The 5,038-nt window shown below is 54.9% G+C and overlaps 1 protein-coding gene across 4 annotated transcripts in view; it reads right to left on the bottom strand.

The window, feature by feature from the left end:
- Window positions 1-5,038, bottom strand: part of LOC113216066 (uncharacterized) — a 26,120-nt gene that overhangs the window by 19,794 nt on the left and 1,288 nt on the right. The window lies entirely within an intron of this gene.

The following is a 5,038-nucleotide window of genomic DNA, read 5'->3' on the forward strand; positions in this document are numbered from 1 at the left end:
TCCCTCCCTCCCTCCCTCGCTCCCTCCCTCTCATACAAGTCTTGCCAGAAGATCACTTCCGGTTTGACACCCATCCACCCATCAATCAAGCTAGGAGGTGCGGTGTTCCGCCGACCTGTAACGGGCGGTTCAGTACGTCTGCACGAGCCTGGTTGAGTCCCAGTCGAGAGAAAACCAACTTCACGACAATGATCTTTTAAAAACCGAGCACGCACATCGAGGGCGTTCCTTATTTTTATTTTAGACCGGCGCTGGAAGGGCTCCAAGCCCTGCGGCGCCCCGGTCGGCCCCGCCTGGCGCGCTGTACTACATAACTACTACATTGCGACAGCAGGGGGCTGCTGCTGCTGCTGCTGCAGCAGCAGCCGTGGCCGCGGGGGCGGAACGGCACCAACAACAACAACTGTGCCGCGCCGTGTTCTGCAAATTTCCCTGCTAATACGACGTATGCCGCCAGCAGCAGCCTCGCATACGGCGCCGCGTGTCCGTCCGTCCGTCCGCCCGCTCATCAGCTGACTGGCCCATGCCCCCATGCGTGCAGGTCTTCCCCCGGCGCCGTGACGTCACTCTAAGTGTCGCGTGCCCGCCGCGGCCCGGCCCCAGGGTCAGCCGGCCGAGTCGTTTGTTGGTTTGGGGAGCGAGCCGCAGTAAGTACCGCTGCGTGAGGAGGAGGCGGGGCGGGTAAGTCGGCGCGTGCAGCAGACGACGCGCGCGTACCGCACCGCACGCATACCTCGTTTTCGTTGCCGAGGATGACTATCTCCCAAATTGGCGGCCACGCCGCCGTCGTCGTTGCCGGTCTCGCGCGGGGCCCTTGTTGTTCGCTGCTGTGTGTGTGTGATGGCATCACATGTCTATGGGATTGCCGCCGCTGAGCTTCGATCTTGACGGCCACAATCGGCCCGGGCGTGGCGGGGCGCGGCGGGGCGTGGCGGGGCGTGGCGTGAGTGAGGCAAGTAATGCGCTTTGCCTCAAATCCTTTGCCAAATAATCCCGCAGCGGTGAATGTGTGTTCACCCCCCGTCCTTGCCCTCTCCTGCATAGCGCCTGCGGGGAGGGGCGAGAGGCGTACTACACGCCGCCGCACACCCGTGCCGCGTACACCGTCAAAAATCGCGTACCTTAACAACTTTGTGTTCACGAAGACTGTTAACTTAAAAGGCCAAAAACATTAGCCATGATTCGAGGAGTCTGTATTGCTTGAAGGGAGGCATTATTATCCAATTTGCTGAACGCGCTTCGGTTCCTTGAGCAATCTTCAATTGCCTTTGCCCTCCTCTGTACAGTAGGAATAAATAATGGTGGTCCAAAACGGGAAAAAGGAGCCAAGCGGCTCCTGCCACACATCATTACATCTGCACCTGCATGCTGCACTGCCGCCGCCGAGGTCCAGCCCGGCCCAGGGCCTCACTGCTCACATCACGTCCCTCATGTTTATTCAAGGTGACCTAACCCTGTCGGACGCAGGTTGACGAAAACAATCGAGGGTGTAGTCGCGGTCGGTGCATACCGATCAGGCCTTGATCTCTGCGCACCGTGCGACTCCAGGTCCGGAGCTTTAGACGCAGCGGAGGAACGCGATCGCGCCCACATGCTCTTTATCGACTATCGTCGGCCGGTCGGCCGGTACGTCGGTTCGGTCGGTCGGTCTCCCTTGCTCGTACTTACCGACTAGGTCGCTCCACTGTTTACCGACCGTCTTTGTCTCTCTCTATCTCGCTCGCTCGGGAACGGGGTGGGTAATGAGAACAAAGTAGTCGTTAAACGTAGTGGGCGCCGTGTTCGAACTGCAATGTGCAATGCGACTGCCCAACTGCATGGTGCGCAGAGCCCCGCGTTGGCGTGATCCACGTGCGCGGCTGAAGTACCTCGGGCCAATACGCACAAGCAGCACGCCCACCAGCGAAAAACACTTCAAGGAAGCGGCGAAGACCGGTAGCGGTGGCGCCGGCCGGGGGTACCCGCCGCTGGTACCTGTTGGTACCTAAAACCAAGTGCCCAAACTGGGTCTAGAGCCCGGTCCGCCAGCAGGGCTCGGCCAGGGGGGCTCGGCCAGGGGCTCGGCCACACACAAGAAAAATCGAAAGTGATTCCCATAACTCTTTGAAAATGAGAAAGTACAGCGCCAGGCAACAGGGACTATTGGCGTTAAATTTATACGCAGTTCACAGTCCATATCGTGGAGCTGCAGTGGCGGTTGTTACCGAGGTTGGTGGTGCATACTCGTAATTTTGTACTGACGCTTTTACAACCCATGGGCGTCATTTGAAACTCTGCTGCCTGTCTAACTTAGGAAAGCAAAACGAGACAAAATATAATTTTAAGCGAGTAAGTATCTGTGAGCGTCGGGAGCTAAGCGATAGGGAATCGTCGCGTTCGTTTTATTGCAGACTATTTGCTGTTTCTAGAAGAGAGAGAGGGGGAGAGAGAGAGAGAGAGAGAGAGAGAGAGAGAGAGAGAGAGAGAGAGAGAGAGCAGGGAAGAAGGAGAGGCACAGAGAGTCACGACGGTAGAGCGTTAGCTTATAAACTCTCTTTTATTTCATTCGGTCAGTCTCCTTCGGAAGGAAGGAATCCCCTTTCCTCTAGAGCCCCCCCCCCCCCCTTCCCCTCCCTGTTTTCCACGGCTCATGTCAAGGCAGATTGAGTGCGTCGAAGGTGACAGTTAGTTGCCCCGAGCAGTCCAGGGTGCCGAAATGAACGAATCGGCTCGGCTCGGCACACCTCGACCCGGCACCCGGCCCGGTGTGGCTCGGCTCGTCCCGGCTCGTGCCGCACAGACTGGCCACTAACTGGGCTCCCTATACCCATTGGGCACTTTCCCATTAACGATCACTTACATAATTGCCAGGATGAATTTTTTTTAGCAACAGTCCAGAATGTGCCGAACTGTTCAATTAAATGAAGACACTACCATGCGAACTCTACAAGTTTTGCAATAAGACGCTGATTGCAAATACCAAAGAGTTAACGTCAATTATTTCCACGAGTAAAGTAGCCTGACCGGGGGGTTAATTGTCTACTCGGTTCGCCTTTCCTTCCGAGGGAGCGCGCGCGCCTCCCAGTCGCTTTGGCGGGAGAACCAAACAGCTCCAGAGGAGGCAGGGCGGGCATTCTCCGCGTGATGAGCAACGAGTAGAGTGAGGCCCACATAGTTAGCACGCTACACCACCACGCATCACATCACACCGCACTTGTATGCACCGGGGGAAAAACGAAATGAACAAAAAACAACAACAACAACGTGGAGCCACAGTGAGTCGGTGACCTAAACGCGTGGTCGCATGAAAGGTGTCCATATACACTAAAAAAATATTGTCATGATGTCGACGAAACACACAAATCACGGCTAATTTTTAGTTCGGCATAACCCACGACGACATTCCTTAATTAATAATAAGCTTTGGTATTGTCGTTATGGTGACAAGAAATTTTTACAGTTTATGTACCCCCCCTTCCCCCGTGTTGTCCTAATTTCCACTGTGCATTCTAAGAGGCGATTGATCGATTATTTTTCTCGGGTGCACTATTGCGCCCGCCGTCGTGCGTATTATGTCATTCCCTCGGAGACAGTCACAACGTCTCATTAGAGCGGTTTCGAGGAGAAATGCAGCGCTGCTGCTGCTTTGAATAAAGCCAAGTAGTACGTTCGTTGCGATTTTTTCTTTTCGTGCATATTAACGATCGCGTTATTATCCTCGCATTCCCTCCCGACATTACCCGCGATGCTGTCATTCAGCGCGGCGGTAATCGCGGCGGTAATGCCAGACATTGTGACTGGGATGTGCGAACAGCCTTGGGGGGAGACATGCAGGTAGCCACTACACCGAATGCGGAGAAAAAGAAGGAGGGAAATTGCAGCGATCACTCTTTTCTTTTTTCCCTTGAGGAGGATGTCGGTGAGTTGCGCGTTCTTTTCGTCTGCCCACTGCACTGCACCCAAGCCTGCAACGCCTTCATGAGAAATGCATAGTGCATCGCGAGAGAAGCTACACTCCCTGGCCACCCACACCTTGTTGAACAGCAGGTGCCAAGGCGGCAATACTCTGCCAGAAAAGGGGGGAACGAAAGTAGGGTGAGTAGGTTTAAGTTCTGGCTTAGTACAGAAAGAGAGGGGGGGGGGCATCTTACAGCTAGAATCAATTTTTTGACTACCTATTCGGCGTTGGCGTCAAGTAGGAAGCGACTGGCGAAGAACGTGGTCCCTTCACAGAGATGTCGGAACGGATATCCAGGTCCGTTGTTCCGTTGTTAGCTTCTTCATGGCGGGACTGAAACCGTCCCTATCCCCCTCTCTCTCTCTCTCACTCCCTCTCGGAAACGAGACTCGCTTCACTTTCTACAAGGCGCGGGAACGCCAGACCATGCGCAGTGCAGAGTAGTGTGCATTCAGAATGCATTCGGTGTGCGAGAGAGACGAAGAGAGGGGACGAAAGGACCGGCTAGACTAAGAGTGTCTACTGAAAATGGTGGGGCAGAATTTTGGTGGCTAAAATTGGAGGCGTCCACTCTCACCTCCTCACCCGCACTCGCGAGAGTAACTTTTGCGCCCAAACGCGGCGGGGGGAGGCCTGGCTGGTGTAACAGGACTTGCTCGCCGCTGTCTCCCGGCCCATAATTATCGACTGCTGCCCAGCTGGCCAGCGCCAGAACCCTGGGCCAGCCCGGGCCAGCCACAGCGCACCGACACGATTTTTTTTCATACATCAAATATCTAGACGAGGTGTACGGGTCATTATCAATTACTGCAAAGAGCTTCATCGAGCAGAGCCTCAGAGCCGCTCTCTCTCTCTCTCTCTCTCTCTTACACACACACACACACATATTCACAGGGAGTGGTGAAGACAATACACACACACAGACACTCACACTCGCGCGCGCGCACACACCGCAAACACTCATCATACTCAACGGGCTCACGTAGATGCACCGCGAACAAGTAACAACACCCCAACACCTCATACTATTTCATGGGTCGAGCGCGGATTACTTAACACGATGACGACCGAGTCATAACACACATACATACTCTATCCCCC

The sequence above is a fragment of the Frankliniella occidentalis genome, unplaced genomic scaffold, assembly GCF_000697945.3.
Source record: "Frankliniella occidentalis isolate FOCC.00 unplaced genomic scaffold, Focc_3.1 Scaffold158, whole genome shotgun sequence".
Classification (NCBI taxonomy): Eukaryota; Metazoa; Arthropoda; class Insecta; order Thysanoptera; family Thripidae; genus Frankliniella; species Frankliniella occidentalis.